Source organism: Hemiscyllium ocellatum, chromosome 8, assembly GCF_020745735.1.
Source record: "Hemiscyllium ocellatum isolate sHemOce1 chromosome 8, sHemOce1.pat.X.cur, whole genome shotgun sequence".
Taxonomy (NCBI): Eukaryota; Metazoa; Chordata; class Chondrichthyes; order Orectolobiformes; family Hemiscylliidae; genus Hemiscyllium; species Hemiscyllium ocellatum.
Window position 1 is genome coordinate 113,743,371 of NC_083408.1, and position 20,127 is coordinate 113,763,497.

The window sequence follows — 20,127 nt, forward strand, 5'->3', positions numbered from 1 at the left end:
GCTGGGCATTGCCCGGAACCCAGCCTGTGGGGCAGGGAGAAAGGAGAGAGGTACAGCCAGAGACAGAGAGAGAGAGAGAAAGGCAAAGAGACTGAGAGAGAGAGAGTGACTCAGAGAAAGAGAGGGACAGACACAGAGAATCAAAAACTGCAGAAGCCCCAGAGGAGCCGATTCTTCACCCTCCGACTGAGGATTATACTCACATTGTTCCTCACCTCACCCCCCTCCCGGACAACCAGCGGCCTGCTCGCTCCCTCCATCACATTGTCTCTTTCCCTCCATCATACTCTCTTTCCCTCTATCTCACACTCTCTCCCTCCATCTCACACACACACTCTCTCTCCCTCCATCACTCTCTCCCTCCATCTCACACTCTCTCCCCCTCCATCACTCTCTCTCCCTCACACTCACACACTCCATCACTCTCTCTCCATCTCACACTCTCTCCCTCCATCACTCTCTCCTCCATCTCACACTCTCTCCCCCTCCATCACTCTCTCCCCCCATCACACACACACACTCTCTCTCCATCACTCTCTCCCTCCATCACACTCTTCCTCCATCACACTCTCTCCCCCTCCACACACTCTCTCCCCCTCCACACACTCTCTCCCCCTCCACACTCTCTCCCCCTCCATCTCTCTCCCCCTCCATCACTCTCTCCCTCCATCACACTCTCCCTCCATCACACCCTCTCCCCTTCCATCACTCTCTCCTTCCATCACACACTCTCTCTCCCTCCATCACTCTCTCCCCCTCCACACTCTCCCTCCATCACACTCTCCCTCCATCACACACTCTCCCCCTCCATCACTCTCTCCTTCCATCACACACTCTCTCCCCCTCCATCACTCTCTCCTTCCATCACACACTCTCTCCCCCTCCATCACTCTCTCCTTCCATCACACACTCTCTCCCTCGTCACACACACTCTCTGCTCCATCTCACACTCTCTCTCCCTCCATCACTCTCTCCCCCTCCATCACACTCTCCCTCCATCACACACTCTCTCCCCCTCCATCACTCTCTCCCCCTCCATCACTCTCTCCTTCCATCACACAATCTCTCCCTCCGTCACACACTCTATTTCCCTCTATCACACACACTCTCTCCCCCCCCAATCACACACACTCTCTACCTCATTACACAATTTCTCCCCCTCCATCACACAGTCTCTCTCTTTCCCCCATCTCACTCTCTCTCCCTCCATCACACTCTATCTCCTTCCCTCATCTCACACTCTCTCCCAGATCATCATACTCTCTCTCTGTCTCCCTCCTCCAACACACACTCTCTCCCCTTCCATCACTTTCTCTCTCTTCATCACACTCTCTCTCCCTTCATCACTCTCTCTCCCTCCTTCCCCATCTCACACTCTCTCTCCTTCCATCACACTGTCTCTCCCACCCCATCTCGCACTGTCCCCCTCCATCACACACTTTCTCTCCCACTCCATCACACACTTGCTCTCACTCTCCATCCCATTCCCTCTCCTTATCTTTAATACACACCCTCTCCCTCTCCCCATCACACAGACTGTCTCCTTCCATTGCGCACTCTCTCCCCATCACACTCTCCTTCCTCCTCCATCCTTCCCATACTGTCTCCCTCCATCTCGCACTCACTCATTTTCTCCATCCATCCCTCCCACATTCTTAGTCCCTCCCTCCCACACTGTCTGTCCCTCCCATCCATCACTCTCTCACTCCATCTCCTCCATCCTTCATAACTCTCTCACTACTTACCTCACATTCACTTCCCCTCTCTCTATCCCTTCTACCACTCCACCACTCTATCACTTTCCCTCTCTTATTCTGCTCTCTCCAGGGTAAAAACAATGACTTCAGATGCTGGAAACCTGATTTTGGATTAGTGGTGCTGGAAGAGCACAGCAGTTCAGGCAGCATCCGACGAGCAGTAAAATCGACATTTCGGGCAAAAGCCCTTCATCAGGAATATATTCCTGCTCCTCGGATGCTGCCTGAACAGCTGTGCTTTTCCAGCACCACTATTCCTCTCGCCAGTTCATTTTCACTCTATCCCCCTTTCACTCTCCCTCTCTTTGGCTTTTTCTGTCTCTCAGTCTGATTCTCTATTTCACACTTGCTTTCACTCTGACTCATTCTCTCTCTGACTCATTCCCATGGGTAGAAACATAGTAGATGATGGTTAATCTGGACAAATGTGAGGTGGTGCATTTTGAAAGGTCAAGTCCAGGTGGAAATTATACAGTGAATGGCAGAATTTCGGAGTATTGATGTACAGAGGGATCTGGGTGTGCGGGTCCTCAGATCACTGAAGGTGACAGTGCCGGGAGATAATGGAGTAAAAAAGGCAAATGGCAAACTTGCTTTCATTGGAAGGGGCATTGAGTATAAGGATAGTCAAGTCATGCTCTATAGAACTTTAGTTAGGCCACACTTAGGAATATTGTGTATAATTCTGATCATCACACTACCCGAAGGATGTGGATACTTTGGAGAATGTACAGAGAAGGTTTGTTACTTGGTCTGGGGGATTTTAGCTATAAAGAAAGGTTGGGTAGACTGGGTTTGGTTTGACTGGAATGCAGGAGGTTGAGGGGCGCCCTGATAGAAGTTTATAAGATTGTGAATAGCATGGAGAGTGTGGGAAGTATGAGGCTTTTTCCCAGGGTAGAGGGGTCAACTACTTGGGGACACAGGTTCAAGGGGCAGGGGGAGTTTAAAAGAGATAGGTGAGGCAGGTATTTCACACAAAGGTCAGGGAACACGCTGCCAGAGCAGACACAATAGCAGCATTCAAGAAGTACTGGGACAAACGCATGAATTGGAATGGAATAGAGGGACATGGATCCTGTAAGTGAAGACAGTTTTAGTATGGAAGGACAAGATGTGTCAGCACAGGCTTGGAGGGCCGAAGGGCCTGTTGCTGTGCTGTATTGTTCTTTTTCCATTATCTCGGAGGTATTCTCTCTATCACACACAAGAAGAGAAATTGCTTTAACAGCTCAACAGGACTGGAGCATCTGTGGTGAGAAATCAGAGTTAATGTTTCGGGCTGAGTGACCCTTCCTCAGAACTCTTTATCACAGTCTCTCTGACTCATTCTGTCTATCACAGTCTCTCTGACTCATTTTCACTCTATTTCATTCTCTCTGACTCATTCTCTCTTTCTCTCTCCCTCTCTTTCTCTCTCTCTCGGAATATTGTGCGCAATTCTGGTCTTGGAAGAATAATATGAAACTTGAAAGGGTTCAGAAGAGAATTACAAGGATGATGCTAAGGTTGGAGGGTTTGAGTTATTGGGAGAGGCTGAATTGGCTGGGGCTGCTTTCCCTGGAGTGTCGGAGACTGAGGGAGACCTTTTCGAGGTTTATAAAATCATGAGGGACATGGATAGGGTAAACAGACAAGGTGTTTTCCCTGGGGTGGGGGAGTCCAGAACTAGAGGGCATAGGTTTAAGGTGACAGGGGAAAGATTTAAAAAGGACCTGAGGGGCAACTTTTTCATGCAGAGGGTGGCGCGTGTATGGAATGAGCTGAAGGAGGATGTGGTGGAGGCTGGTACAATTGCAACATTTAAAAGGCACCTGGATGGGCACATGAATAGGAAGGGTTTAGAGGAAAATGGGCCAAGTGCTGTCAAAAATAGGACTAGAATAATTTTAGATATCTGATGTGGACCAAAGAATCTGCTTCTGTGCTGTACATCTCTATGACTCCATGATTCACTCTCTCTCTCCCTCCCTCTGACTATTTCTCTCTCTCCACCCCACACACTCGCATTGCTGACACGGTTGTGGTGCTGGGTGAGCAGTTCTAAGGAGCCAGGGAGTGTCTGGGGAGATGTGTGTGTGTGTGTGAGGGGGAGTGTCAGGGTGTGGGAAAGATGTGTGTGCGTCCGGGGAGTATCAGGGTGTGAGGGGGGGTTGGGGGTGGGGTGAGGAGGTGAGGTGAGGGGAACGGGGAAATGTTTGTGTGTCCGAGGACTGTCAGGGTATGGGGGAGAGGTGTATGCATCAGGGGGAGTGTCAGGGTGTGGGGAAGGGGGGAGATGTGTGTGAGTGTCAGGGTTGGGGTAGAGGCGTGTGTGTGTATCAGAAGGAATGACAGGGTGTGGGGGAAAGGTGTATGCATCGGGGGAGTGTCAGGGTGTGGGGGAGCTAGGAGGGAAAGGAGGAAGGCAGTAAGAAAGAGGGGATAAAAAAGAGAATGAATACATGAAGGTAGGAAGGTGAGAAAGGAAAGTCTGATTAAGGGAAGCAAAGGGGATGAGGTAAGGAAGACTGGGACAGAAGAAGGGGTGGTTATATTGAATAGAGACTAGTCATATCTAGTGATGAAAGATTGGTGCTTCATGGTGACTATACAACTGTCCTTCCAGTGACTGGACAACAATACTCTCCGGTGAATAAAAAATGTAGCACCTTGAATGGATTTTTATAATTAGGTGTGGCTAACACTGAGGCAGTGGTTAACACAGCTTTCAGGCTGTTAAATACCTTCTGACAGTCCGCTGTTCCCTGAACATCTTCAATAATGTGGAGGTGCCAGTGTTGGACTGGGGTGGACAAAGTTAAAAATCACATAACACCAGTTTATAGTCCAACAGTTATTTTTGGGAACAATGGCTTTTGGAGCAGTGCTGTGTTGTGTGACCTTCTTTAATAAGTTAGTCAATGGAGCAGCCACGCTGCTAAAACCTGGTTTGAATTTCCGATAAAACCCACTTTCTCAATGCAATCTTCCAAATGTGGAATAGGATATGAATCAGACTTTGTAACTGCATTGACTTTGCAATAGTCCACACATTACCATTGGGTGCCGTCTGGTTTTGACAACATTACTATGCGTGAGCTCCATTTGCTATAACTCACTTCGATTACATTGTCTTTGAGGATGCATTCAATCTCTTTTTGAATGTGTATCAACTTTAGATGGTTAGGTCTATAAGGATGTTGCTTAATTGGAACAGCATTTCCTGTGTCTGCATCATGCATAATCAGATTAGTACTTCCCAGCTTATTCTCACATATCTCCTCATATGAAAATAATAACTCTTTCAGGTCACTTCGATTTTTCTTTGGAAGGTAACTCAACAATTCATCCCAATTTTTGGGAACATCCTCATTGTCCAATTTAATTTGAGGTTTGTCCAATTCAGAATCATCTGAACTTGGTTGTTCACTTTGTGTTGTAACCAGTAATACATTCTCCTGTGGCTTTCCTTCCCTGTCAGAGTACCTTTTGAACATGTCCACATGGCACATTCTGGGAGATTTCTTTCTATCTGCCGTTCTTAACAAATAATTGACCTCAGTCTCTTTTCAATTTGATAAGGACCACTAAACCTTGCCTTTAAAGGTCCACTGATCATTGAAGTAATACTAACCCTTTATCTCCACAAGCGAAACTACGAATTTTTGATTTCTTGTCTGCTTCTTGTGATATTTTAAAATGCTGTCTCGCCAACTCACCCACGCTATTTAATCTTTCCCTAAAATTTGAAACATAGTCCAAATATGTGGTCTCTGAGTTCTGGCTCACCAATTTCTCCTTAATTAATTTTTGTGGTTCTTTCACCTCATGCCCAAAAACTAATTCAAGTGGACTGAATTTAGTTGATTCATTAAGTGCATCCCTAATTGTAAAAAGTACAAAACAGAATTCCTTTATTCCAATCCTCTGTCAATGAGGCCTCAACATGGTCTTTCAAGTTTGATGCCACCGTTCTGATGTTCCCTGCGATTATAGATGGTGCACAGTGGATTAGAATTGTTTTATTCCTAACTTTTCCACATCTTCCTTGAATAACTTTGATGTAAGATTTGACCCTTGATCTGATTGTATCCCAGTGGGTCATCTAGTTAAAAAAAAATGTGTAATTCCACTCCAATTCTTTCAGCCGTGATAGTGCCTCATGGAATGGCCTCGGGAAATCTTGAGGACACATCCATTATGGTCAACAGATACTGATTCTCCCTTTTTGTTTTATGCAGGGCTCCTATGCAATTAACACTTGCAAAAGGTTCCTCAAATGCAGGAATGGGTATTAAAGGTGCAGGTTTTATCACTCTGATGTTTTCCAATTACCTGGCACATATAACATGTCTAGCAAAATTCAACTACATCCTTATAAAGTCCAGGCCAGCAAAAATGTTTTTGTATTTTAGCTTGAGTTTTTCTTACCCCCTAAATGATCTCCTACTGGTAGTACACGTGCTGCTACCCACAACACCTCCTTTCTATAACCCACTGGTAATACAACTTGATAAACTTCTGCCCATATCTCATCTGCCTGAATATGTGATGGTCTCTATTTCCTCATTAAGATTAATTTTTAAGATAGTAACATTCTGGGATATACTCAGGGTCTTGTTCTGTGTACACATGTTGTTGCAACTGCTTTAGTTTTTCATCTTTCTGTTGTAATTCAGCTAATTTCTCTGAAGCATTTGATCAAACATGGTCTCTGATAATTGAGCTTCAACTTCCTTTTCTTTATTCTTTAATTTCTCCTCCTGTTTCCAACCAGTGGCTTTGTGATTTTGTTATCACACAGTCAAGAAAATCCCAGATATACTTTATATAGAACTCAGTTGCCTGATTTTTCACTGCCTTTTCAACCACAGTAGGCAGCCCTCCTACCTGCGATCCAGATGTATTGTTACCAAGAATAAACTGTGTTTCTGGAATTCAGAATTTCTCTATTACTCCATTTCATTGCTTTTGCCTAAACTCTCCAACCTCCTTTATATAATGGAACACTGCTCTTTTCACCATGAATTCCCCATAATACCACATTTTCCAGCAATATTCCTTCCAAATTTCATATCTCGTCTGGCACCATCAAAGATTGACTTGCTCTAGTATCTCCTAAAATCTTCATTTCTTTACCTTCTCCCCTTGCATACATGAGTAAACCTTACCCACACAAATAAATCCTTTAAAGAGATCTGGTAGTTCCTTCTCCACCAACCCATGGTCAGATTGTACACTCTTTCGCAGCTTTTTAGCTTCCACTGTGCTTCCCTCGACCACTTCAAGAAAATTCACTGATATTTCCCGTTTTCGCGTATCTGTCTTCTCTGTGCTTTTTCTAAACCACCAACACAGCAACCTCACATAACCTACTTCATTGCAGTGAAAACACCTGCACTTTTTTTTATTTCTCCTTCCCTGTCATGGGTTTCCGTTGTACCCTGTGGTAAACTATCTTTTCTATCTTCAATGAGACCTTTTTCCACCTCCAAGGAAACTCTGAGGGATTGAAGGAGCCATCGCTACACAAGGCACACCCTGTTTAATCCGAATGAATTCAACATCCAAAAACAGAACACCAACATTCATCACTCACTGTGAGATAGTACAGATTACTGACTATCCAGGTAGCTAAGGGTTACTCACTGTGAGATTGCACACTGACTATCCAGGTAACAAAGGGGTACTCATCGTGAGATTGTACAGATTACTGACTATCCAGGTAACAAAGGGTTACTCACTGTGAGATTGTACAGATTACTGATTATCCAGGTAGCTAAGGGTTACTCACTGTGAGATTGTACGGATTACTGACTATCCAGGTAACAAAGGGTTACTCACTGTGAGATTGCACACTGACTATCCAGGTAACAAAGGGTTACTCACTGTGAGATTGTACAGATTACTGACTATCCAGGTAGCTAAGGGTTACTCACTGTGAGATTGCACACTGACTATCCAGGTAACAAAGGGTTACTCACTGTGAGATTGTACAGATTACTGACTATCCAGGTAGCTAAGGGTTACTCACTGTGAGATTGCACACTGACTATCCAGGTAACAAAGGGTTACTCACTGTGAGATTGTACAGATTACTGATTATCCAGATAACAAAGGGTTACTCACTGTGAGATTGTACAGATTACTGACTATCCAGGTAGGTAAGGGTTACTCACTGAGATTGCACACTGATTATCCAGGTAGCTAAGGGTTACTCACCGTGAGATTGTACAGATTATTGATTATCCAGGTAGCTAAGGGTTACTCACCGTGAGATTGTACAGATTACTGACTATCCAGGGAGCTAAAGGTTGCTCACTGTGAGATTGCACAGATTATTCAACTAGTTAAGGGTTACTTTGTATATAATTGCTTGTATGAGTCACTTGCAATGACACTATAATATTACTGTGTATTCATAATACGGGTCACACTGTAAATTGTACAGTGCCACTGTTTATTCAGAGTAAATCTTACTCACTGTATAAACATACAAATTACTGTTTATTTGCAATATGGGTCATTCATTATGTAACTGCATACTACTACTGTTTGTTCATTTGAGTAAGTGTTACACACTGTCTTTCTTCAGTCGGGTAATGGTTACATCCTCTTGGAATTTCCTGATCCTCACTGAGTGAGTTGATATGACATTGCTGGCTGTGAGGGTGTACAGCAGCAATGGTCCAGAATCCAAGTTGCAGAAGTGAAATGCCAATATCTTGCTCACTGCACACTGAGCTCTCCCTGAGGCAAACACATACTAATTTAGAATATTCCTTCCAGCCACAGTGCGAGGGAGAGAGAGAATTCCGAAAATGATACTCCCCTTTGGTACTGTCTGCAACCAGAGCATCTATTTGTCTTAACTTTCAGATTAATTGCCAGCAACAGGATTGGATTATTAAATATCCGAGCTGAATCCTCTAATTGCACAGCAGAATATTGTATCTGTAATTCTAAATTTCTAAAATCAATTATATGCATGAGTGCAGCGATTCCTGAAAGCAGAAAACTGATGCCCAATTCTCTCTTGTAACAGGACAAATCTCATTTTGTTTATGAGTTCACTTGCCCAGTGATCCCTACTGTAATCAGATTTATGGAGGTTTGGCCATTGAACCATATTGGTTCTGTTTACAGGAGACCAAGTTATTACATTCATAAGTAATAGAGAAGAATGGAATTGAATACCATGGAAACAAATACCATTGGATCCATTTAATATCTTTCCCAAATGCCATGGATTTACAAACTTCCCGATGACCTTTTTCTAGTGATAGGTTCTGTTGTGGTTAATCTCCTACACAGACTACAGGAGGACCCAGGTAAACTTTGTATTTAATCATACAGCCTCAAAGAGAGAGAGTCTTTCTGATGCTGACTAAACACTACTCTTTCTGATACACTGTCAGACTACACCTGACTTTGACCCACCTTTACCTGACACACTCAGAAAGCCATCAACCTTCATACCCACCATGAACATCTGCCCATACGCTGCTTACATTTCACTCTTGTACAATAAACAGAAACCTTCTGCTTTAGGTCTTTCTATTAGAGTCATAAAGTCATAGAGATGTACAGCAAGGAAAACACTTCGGTCCAATTCGTCCATACCGACTGGCTATCCTAACCTAATCTAGTCCCATTTGCCAGCACTTGGCCCATATCCCTCTAAACCCATCCTATTCATATACTCATCGAGATGCCTTTTAAATGCTGTAATTGTACTAACCTCCACCACTTCCTCTGGCAGCTCATTCCATACACGTTCCACCCTCGACATTAAAAGGTTGCACCTTAGGTCCTTTTTAAGTCTTTCCCCTCTCACCCTAAATCTCTACTTCTGGACTACCCCACCCCATGGAAAATAACTTGTCTATTTACTGTATCCATGCCCCTTATGATTTTATAAACCTCTACCAGGTCACCCTTTCGCCTTCAATGGTCAAGGGAAAATCCTGGTTAGAGACAAAAAATACTGCAGATACTGGAATCCAAGGTAGACAGGCAGGAGGCTGGAAGGACACAGCAAGCCAGGCAGCATCAGGAGGTGGAGAAGTCAACATTTCGGGTGTAACCCTTCTTCAGTCCTGACTTCTCCACCTCCTGATGTTACCTGGCTTGCTGTGTTCTTCCAACCTCCTGCTTGTCTACCAGGGAAAATTCTGTCTACATGAGTCTTTTTATTGACTCCAGTCTCCTGATACAGGCTTCAGGGTGTTTAACATTCAAGAACAAAGAACAATACAGCACAGGAACAAGCCCATTGGCCCTCCAAGCGTGCGCCCCAACATATTTTGCCCTTCCATACTAAAACTATACTCCTTGACAGGATCCATATCCCTCTATTCGTGTATTCATACAGGTGCTTCTTGAATGTGGCTATTATGTCCGCTTGCACAACCTCCTCTGGCAGTGCATTCCATAAGACCATAAGACATAGGTGTGGAAGTAAGGCCATTCGGCCCATCAAGTCAACTCCACCATTCAATCATGGCAGATGGGCATTTCAACTCCACTTACCCGCATTCTCCCCGTAGCCCTTAATTCCTTGTGACATCAAGAACTTATCAATCTCGGCCTTGAAGCCATTTAGCATCCCGGCCTCCACTGCACTCCGTGGCAATGAATTCCACAGGCCCACTACCCTCTGGCTGAAGAAATGACTCCGCATTTCTGTTCTGAATTGACCCCTTCTAATTCTAAGGCTGTGTCCACGGGTCCTAGTCTCCTCACCTAACAGAAACAGTTTCTTAGCGTCCACCCTTTCCAAGCTATCTATTAGATCTCCCCTTAACCTTCTAAACTCCAATGAATATAATCCCAGGATCCTCAGCCGTTCCTCGTATTTTAGAGCTGCCATTCCAGGGATCATCCGTGTGAATCTCTGCTGGACACGTTCCAGTGCCAGTATGTCCCTCCTGAGGTGTGTGGACCAAAACTGGACACAGTACTCCAAATGGGGCCTAACCAGAGCTTTATAAAGGCTCAGTAGCACATCGCTGCTTTTATATTCCAACCTTCTTGAGATAAATGACAACATTGCATTCACTTTCTTAATCACGGATTCAACCTGCATGCTTACCTTTAGAGAATCCTCGACTAGCACTCCCAGATCATTAATATATTACTTGAACAGCTGCGGCCCCAACACCGAACCCTGTGGGACACCGTTTGTCACTGGTTGCCATTCCGAAAAAGAACCTTTTATCCCAACTCTCTGCCTTCTGTCAGACAACCAATCCTCAATTCATACCAGTAGATCACCTCAAACCCCATGGGCCCTCACCTTACTCAGCAGCCTCCCGTGTGGCACCTTATCAAAGGCCTTTTGGAAGTCGAGATAGACCACATCCACTGGGTTTCCCTGATCTAACCTACTTGTCACCTCTTCAAAGAATTCCAACAGGTTTGTCAGACATGACCTCCCCTTACTAAATCCATGTTGACTTGTTCTAATCCAACCCTGCTCTTCAAAGAATTTAGAAACCTCATCCTTAACGATGGATTCTAGAATTTTACCAACAACCGAGGTTAGGCTAATTGGCCTATAATTTTCCATCTTTTGTCTTGATCCTTTCTTGAACAAGGGGGTTACAACAGCGATCTTCCAATCATCCGGGACTTTCCCTGACTCCAGTGACTTTTGAACTCAGCCCCCTGACTCCCTTTAATTGTTGGGATATTACTCATGTCTTCCACTGTGAAGACTGACGCAAAGTACTTATTAAGTTCTCCATCCATTTCCTTATCTCCCATCACTAGCCTTCCTGCATCAGTTTGAAGTGTCTACTTTTGCCTGTCGTTTGTTTCTTATGTATTGAAAGAAACTTTTACTATCATTTCTAATATTACTGGCTAGCCTACCTTCAGATTTGATCCTCTCTTTCCTTATTTCTCTCTTTGTTATCCTCTGTTTGTTTTTGTAACCTTCCCAATCTTCTGATTTTCCACTGCTCTTTATAGGATCTCTCTTCTTTGATACATTTCCTGACTTCCTTTGTCAGCCATGGCTGTCTAATCCCTCCACGGATAATCTTTCTTTTCTTGGGGATGAACCTCTGTACAGTGTCCTCAATTATACCCACAAACTCCTGCCATTTTTGCTCTACTGTCTCTACTGCATGTGAGGTGCTGCATTTTGGAAAAGCAAATCAGGGTAGGACTTATACATTTAGTGGTAAGGTCCTGGGGTGTGTTGCTGAACAAAGAGATCTTGGAGTACAGGTTCATAGTTCCTTGAAAGTGGATTCACTGCCAGATAAGATGGTGAAGAAGATATTTTGTATCTGTAAGGAGAGAAAAGAGCTGACGTTCCAAGTCTAACTGACCCTTTGTCAAAGCCTTTAACAAAGGGTCAGTTAGACTCGAAACATCAGCTCTTTTCTCTCCTTACAGCTGCTGCCAGACCTGCTGAGATTTTCCAGAATTTTCTCTTTTGGTTTCAGACTCTAGCATCCGCAGTAATTTGCTTTTATAAGGTATTTTGTATGCTTGCCTTTATTGGTCAGTGCATTGAGTAGAGGAGTTCAGAGATCATCTTACTGCTTATACAGGACATTGGTTAGGCCACTTTTGGAATACTGTTCAGTTCTGGTTTCCTTGCTATAGGAAGGATGTTGTAAAATTTGAAAGGGTTCAGAAAAGATTTACAAGCATGTTGCCAGGGTTTGAGGGTTTGAGTTAGAGGGAGAGGCTGAATAGGCTGGAGCTATTTTCCCTGGAGTATCAGAGGCTGAGGGGTGACTTTACAGAGGTTTATAAAATCATGAGGGGTACGGATAGGGTAAATAGACAAAGTTTTTTCCCTGGGGTGGATAAATTCCAATCTAGTAGGCATAGGTTTAAGGTGAGAGGGGAAAGATTTAAAAAGGACCTAAGGGTCAACTCTTTCACACAGAGGGAGGTGCGTGTGTGGAATGAGCTTCCAGAGGAGGTGGTGGAGGCTGGTATAATGACAACATTTAAAAGACATCTGATGGGTACATGCATAGGAAAGGTTTAGAGGGATATAGGCCAAACGCTGGCAAATGGGACTCAATTTAACTAAGATATCTGGTTGGCATGGAAGAATTGGACTGAAGGGTCCATTTCTGCACTGTACATCTCTATGACTCTATGTTTGATTTTTATATTGCTGTGAACCTTTTTTTGGAAAGCTGGAACTCTCCAGTATAGGTCTCTGGGAGGCAGCATCCTCAGAGAAGAGAGTTCTGAGCTAAAAGGGAACAGGTCTTTAAGAAATAATGCAGAGTTCTGCAGCAGGAGTCCGGGCAATCTGCAAACGAAGAACATGAAACCATCTCATTCACTCAAATTCTGCTCCATTTAAGGGGTCTATCTCGATAACCAACTTCCAACTGTTCAACTTTAGAAGCTATCACAGCTGGTGAACTCTGACCTTGCATTTTTAATTCCTTTGCAAAGATAAGTTTTCAAGCAAGCCAAGTGTACTATGATAGTGGGCAGATCTGACTTCCATTGCTAGAAGTGTATTTTATTCATGTCACATTTTAATCTTTGTGTCTCTATTTTATTTGATAACAGTGTCAAGTTTGCACTTAGTTGGAATGTGAAAGAAACCTGAAAAGGAGCTAAATGAGGTGTATAATTCACAGTTCACTGGTCACATCTGTAGTCATGACCCTTCTATATAGTATAATGCTTCTCATCATCTTGAAAACTGTGATTAGGTCACAGTTTCTCTGTTTCAAGAAGACTAATCCTATTTTTTTCTGAACTTTCCTCAGAACTGAATCCCTCATTCCTCACAAACCCCTTCACCTTGGAAAGCTTTAACATTTTTTCTGAAATGTGGAGACCAGAATTATCCAATATTTGTCAACCTGGGCTGAATTTGTAATGGATAAAGTTCTATTATAATGTTCTGAGGAAGGGTTACCGGACCCGAAACATTAACTTTGACTTCTCTTCACAGATGATGTCAGATCTGTTGAGCTTTTCCGTTAACTTCTGTTTTTTGTTTCCACTATAATCACCACTACCATCCTTCTATCCCATAAGGCCTGATTGAAAAAAAACTTACATTTGTACAGCTTTAACATAAACTGTCCCAAAACGCTTACAATGGGGCATTAGAAAGCAAAATTTGACAAAGAAAGTATGAAGTATGGTGAACAAGAGCTTGGCCAAAGAGTTGCACTTTAAGAATCATTTTAACGGGGGAGAATGAGGTGGAAAGGTGTAGAGGCGTGGGTTATTTCAAACTTTAGGATCTGGCTAATTATCAGCACTGTAGCCAACAGTACAGAAAGTAAAGTTGAGGATTTTCAGAAAGGCCATAATTAGTGGAACAAAGGGATCTCCAAGGGTTGTAGGGCTGGAGGAGAGAATAGGAAGGGTGAAAGCTGGGGAAGGATTTGAAAACAAGGACGAGAATTTTAAAATCAAGATGTTGCCAGAATGAGGTCAATATCAGTCAGCGAGCACAAGGATAAGGGGACAAAACATGCTGCAGGTGAAGTGATGAACAGCAGAGTATTGGATCACCTCAGTTACTGAGAGTAAAATGTGGGACAGCAGTCAGGTGGTTAGGCAGAACAGTTTCACTGCTGCCAGGAACCCAGGTTCAATTCCTGCCTCAGCCTGTGCGGAATTTGCACATTCTCCCCATGTCTGTGTGGGTTTCGTCCAAATGCTCTGGTTTCCTCCCACAGACCAATAATGTGCAGGTTAAGGTATATTGGCCAAGATTAGAATGGTGCTGGAAAAGCACAGCAGATCAGGCAGTATCCGAGGAGCAGGAAAATCGACATTTCAGGCAAAAGCCCTTCATTAGGAATGAGGCAGGGAGCCTCTGAGGTGGAGAGATAAATGGGAGGGGGTGTGGGGCTGGGGAAAAGATAGCCAAGCGTACAATAGGTGGCTGGAGATGGGGATGAAGGTGATAGGTCAGAGAGGAGGGTGGAGCAGATAGGTGGGAAGGAAGATGGACAGGTAGGACAGGTCATGGGGACGGCACTGAGCTGGAAGGTTGGAACTGGGATAAGGTGGGGAGAGGGGAAATGAGGAAACTGGTGAAGTCCACATTGATGCCCTGAGGTTGAACCTCCATCCATCTCTTGCACTCTTAACTACCTTCTCCCCAAACCCACTCCCCTCCCACTTATCTCTCTTGGCGGAGCAGTTAACGGCTGTCTGGTGGGTTTTTTTTAAGTCGCGGTATAGTCCAGTTATTGTCTTTTTAACAGCTAAGATTTAAAGTTTTTTTTAAGCGCCTTGCAGACCCGGAAGCTGGTGTCGCGCTAGCTTACCTGGGAAGGCTTTGTTTCTTATATAAGCGCGCAGGCAAGGAACCTGAGGCACTACAGGGGTAGAGCCTCCCGCCCGCCCTCCTCCTCTAACCTAATAATAAGACCCGTTGTGGTAAGCAGGTTAAGTGCTGCATTTTGCTTGTTTGTTTCTTTAGATCTAGTTTTTAAAGTTTACCTTTTAGAGGGATGGCAGCAAAGCCAGTGCAATGTTCCTCTTGCAACATGTATGAGGTGAGGGAAGCCATTAGCGTCCCTGCTGATTACACTTGCAAGAAGTGCACCCATCTCCAGCTCCTCCAAGACCGTGTTAGGGAACTGGAGCTGGAGTTGGATGAACTGCGGATCATTCGGGAGGCAGAGGTGGTCATAGATCAGAGCTTTAGGGAAGTAGTTACTCCGAAAGTTATACAGAGATGGGTGACAGTGAGGGGGAGTGGGAGGAAGCAGCCAGTGCAGGGATCTGTTTTGGGACCATTGCTGTTTGTCATTTTTATAAATGACCTAGAGGAGGGGCTTGAAGGCTGGGTGAGCAAGTTTGCGGATGACACGAAAGTTGGTGGAGTTGTGGACAGCGAAGAAGGATGTGACAGGCTACAGCGGGATATAGATAAGTTGCAGAGCTGGGCAGAAAGGTGGCAAATGGAGTTCAATGTAGCTAAGTGTGAAGTCATTCACTTTGGTAGGAGTAACAAGAAGATGGATTACTGGGCTAATGGTAGGCTACTTGGTAGTGTGGATGAGCAGAGGGATCTTGGTGTCCATGTACACAGATCTCTGAAAGTTGCCACCCAGGTAAATAGTGCTGTGAAGAAGGCATATGGTGTACTGGGCTTTATTGGTAGAGGAATTGAGTTCCAGAGTCCTGAGGTCATGTTGCAGTTGTATAAGACTCTGGTGCGGCCTCATCTGGAGTATTGTGTGCAGTTTTGGTCGCCATACTATAGGAAGGATGTGGAGGCATTGGAACGAGTGCAGAGGAGGTTTACCAGGATGTTGCCTGGTATGGTAGGAAGATCGTATGAGGAAAGGCTGAGGCACTTGGGGCTGTTCTCATTGGAGAAAAGAAGGTTTAGGGAAGATTTGATAGAGGTGTACAAGATGATTAGGGGTTTAGATAGGGCTGACAGTGAGAACCTTTTACCGCGTATGGAGTCAGCTGTTACTAGGGGACACAGCTTTAAATTAAGGGATGGTCGGTATAGGACAGATGTTAGGGGTAGATTCTTTACTCAGCGAGTTGTGAGTTCATGGAATGCCCTGCCAGTAGCAGTGGTGGACTCTCCCTCTTTATGGTCATTTAAGTGGGCTTTGGATAAGCATATGGAGGTTATTGGGCTAGTGTAGGTTAGGTAGGCTTCAGTCGGCGCAACATCGAGGGCCGAAGGGCCTGTACTGTGCTGTATTTTTCTATGTTCTATGTTCTATGTTCTCCACCCCAGAGACTCCCTGCCTTATTCCTGATGAAGGGCTTTTGCCTGAAATGTCGATTTTCCTGCTCCTCAGATGCTGCCTGACCTGCTGTGCTTTTCCAGCACCACTCTGATCTAGACTCCGATCTTCAGCATCTGCAGTCCTCACTTTCACCTACATTGCCCATAGTGTTCAGAGATGTGCAGCTTAGGTGGGTTAGCAATGGAAAATGCAGGGATATGGTGAGGCGATGAAATGATCGGTGTGGACTCAATGGGCCAAATGACCTGCTTCCATGATGTAGGGATTCTATGAATGAATTGGAATAGGTAAGTCTGTACATAACCAACCAAGATGGAACCCAGCTGATGACAGTAAAGAGGAAGATGGTATGGTGAACACATCAAAGGACAAAGACAGGCTGAGAAGGACAAAAATGGAAGATGTACCTTTTGTCAAAGTCATTAAGAATGTAATTTGGGACTTTGCTAGAGCTGTTTTGGTTCTGTAACAAGACTGGAAAACTAATTGAGGATCCAAATTTATAGTTCTGCAAAAGATGAGAACTTCCTTCACCATCTGCACAGCTTTCAGGATTTGTGTAAATGGGCATGAAGGTCTCTCCTGATGAAGGGCTTTTGCCCGAAACTTTGATTTTCCTGCTTCTCGGCTGCAGCCTGACCTGCTGTGCTTTTCCAGCACCACATTCTCAACTCTGACCTCCAGCATCTGCAATCCTCACTTTCTCCTAGATGAAGGTCTCTCAGCTCATCTACACTTCCCAAAATGATCTTCTGTAAAATTTCTGCTGTAGTCTTCTCGAAATCCATGACTGTGGCCGGTGGGTATGTGTATAATGGCACTACTTTGAGATGCTCTGGGCCACACGCAGATGAAAGACTTCAACTTGGCCTCAACTCTGTGCTGATCGTGGCTATGGTAGTAACTGGGGATAGAATAATGGGGATTGGTGATGAAGCAATTATACTGAGCCTCCAGCTCCTTCAAAAATCTAAAGCCCAGCAGCAAAGAATTTGAGAAGAGGTTCCAGCTTGCCTGACCTGTTGTCTGCTGATGGGAGGGACTGTAGACAGCTAATATCTCCCCTCACTCACAAAGAGTGGTCACTTGAGTGAGGTTCCAGGACACTGCCATTAATAGCAGAACAGTTACTAAAATGCATCAGTCCCTGAAGAAAAACTGGGGGAAAAAAGTTAATCATAACATTTCATGTAAAACTGTATTGAGCTTCTGTTCAGCAGGGTCATGATTACTAAGTTTGTAATGGTCTGGATTTGCTGTTTATTCAGCAGGTTAGGGATTATCCACTATGTACTGTTTGGTCAGCAAGATAAGGAAAACAAAGATTGATTATTGGGATGGGAGGATTGTCCGATCAGGAAGAAATGAGCAGAATGAGCCGACACGCCGGGTTTCCTCCGGGTGCTCCGGTTTCCTCCCACAGTCCAAAAGATGTGCAGGTCAGGTGAATTGGCCATGCTAAATTGCCCGTAGTGTTAGGTAAGGGGTAAATGTAGGGGTATGGGTGGATTGCGCTTCGGCGGGTCTGTGTGGACTTGTTGGGCCGGAGGGCCTGTTTCCACACTGTAGGTAATCTAATCTAACAAAAAACCTTGTGGAGTTGATAAGAGTTCTTTTTTCTCTTTATTCATTCACAAGATGCAGGCATCACTGGCCAGGCCAGCACATCCCTAGATGCCCAGGGGACATTTAAGAGTCATAGAGTCATAGAGATGTACAACATGGAAACAGACCCTTCGGTCCAACCCGTCCATGCAGACCAGATATCCCAATCCAATCTAATCCCACCTGCCAGCACCCGGCCCATATCCCCCCAATACCTCCCTTATTCATATTCCCATCCAAATTCCTATTAAATGTTGTGATTGTACCAGCCTCCACTACTTCATCTGGCAGCTCATTCCATGCACGTACCACCCTCTGAGTGAAAAAATTGCCCCTTAGATCTCTTTTATATCTTTCCCCTCTCACATTAAACCTATCCCTCTAGATCTGGACTCCCCGACCCTTGGGAAAAGACTTTGCCTATTTATCCTATCCATGCCCCTCATAATTTTGTAAACCTCTATAAGGTCATCCCTCAGCCTCTGACGTTCGCAATGTGACCATCTCTCCCAACAGGTCAGTCATTCAGAATGCAGAGGAGAGGGATTATTTTCACTCAGTATGGTTGTGAATCTTTAGAATTTTCTACTTCAGGTGGCTGTAGGTGCTTGGCCATTGAGTATAGTTAAGGCTGAGGTATATTATTAAACCATAAGTCAATGGAGGGACATGAAAATTAGGCAGCAAAGTGGAGTTGAAGTAAATTGGCCATCATGTCATGAAAGGGCAGAGCAAGCTGGAGGGACCATGGCCTACACTTGCTCCAATGTTTCAGGCTCTAAGTCACTGTATGATGGTGTCGGAATTTCTATTTATTCAGCAGGATAAGGATTACTCATTGTGTGGGAAAGAGTTTCAATTTGCAGGTGGAACCAAATAAAAATATTCCAAAGATCATGGAGAAAATGAACTCTGAACTTCCAAATCACCAACACCACCCTGAAATGAGCCGGGTTGCTGGGGTAACCAAGCCCTTTGTCGGCCATTTTAATATATGATATGGAGTTTCTGTGATGAGCAGTGTTATTTCAGGGAGATAGTGTTTACACTGTGTGCAGCACATCTCACTAGCAGTGGGGGTGAGTTGGGGTTAAGATGGTAAGTTTTAGTAAAGTCACCTGGAGTAGGAGCTTATCTCCGTACCCTGGAAATGTGACCAGCTTCACCTCATGGCTCCATGCTCCACGTCCTCTGCTCAATTACACCTTCGCACCCCCCTCCAGCTGCCCAGAAATATAAAGCCTTTCCCTTTTAACTCTGCACAGTTCCTAGTCACTACAGAAGGACAGTTCTCTAGCCTGTACACACTCATATAAAACCACTAAATCAGTAAGAAGGGAAAAGTCATTTAGCGGAGAAAGAATGCACATTCTTTCTCTCTCTCTCTTCACAGTGTAAGGCCTTTACACCACGACTGTACAACTTCCACCAGGCAGCATTAGAGGAATCTTATGTGAATTGCACTGAATACAGGGAAGGAGGAAAAGAAAGACTTGCATTTCTATAGCACCTTTTATTGTTATCCCAGAAAGAGAAAAACAGTAAAATTAGCGAAAGATGTCTTGTCTTGTACATATCTCATCAAGGAGCTTCAGTATGACCTATACATTCCTTTCCGGCTATTACCATTTTTTTGTCAGTGGTTTTTCTCCTTGTGAAGTGTTTGACAGCTGATGAAGTACTTTCAAAGTGTAATCACTGCTGGAATGTGGAAACTGCAGTAGCCTAGTTGCTAACTCACAAAACAGCAAGGTAATAGTGACCACCTAATCTGTCTCACTGCTGTCAGTTGAGCCAAGGGAGAATGGTCCCACTCTACTTAAAACACTCTCAGAGCTTTTTTAAAATGCACACTTGAGAATGCAGGAATAACCTTAGCTTAACGCATCATCCTAAAAATGATATAGATTCATAGAATCTCCACAGTGTGGAAACAAGCCATTTAGCCCATCAAGTTCACACTGACCCTCCAAAGATCATCCCACCCAGACCCACCCCATCCCTATAACCCAACATTTCCAGGGCTGACTCCACCCAGACATAGACTA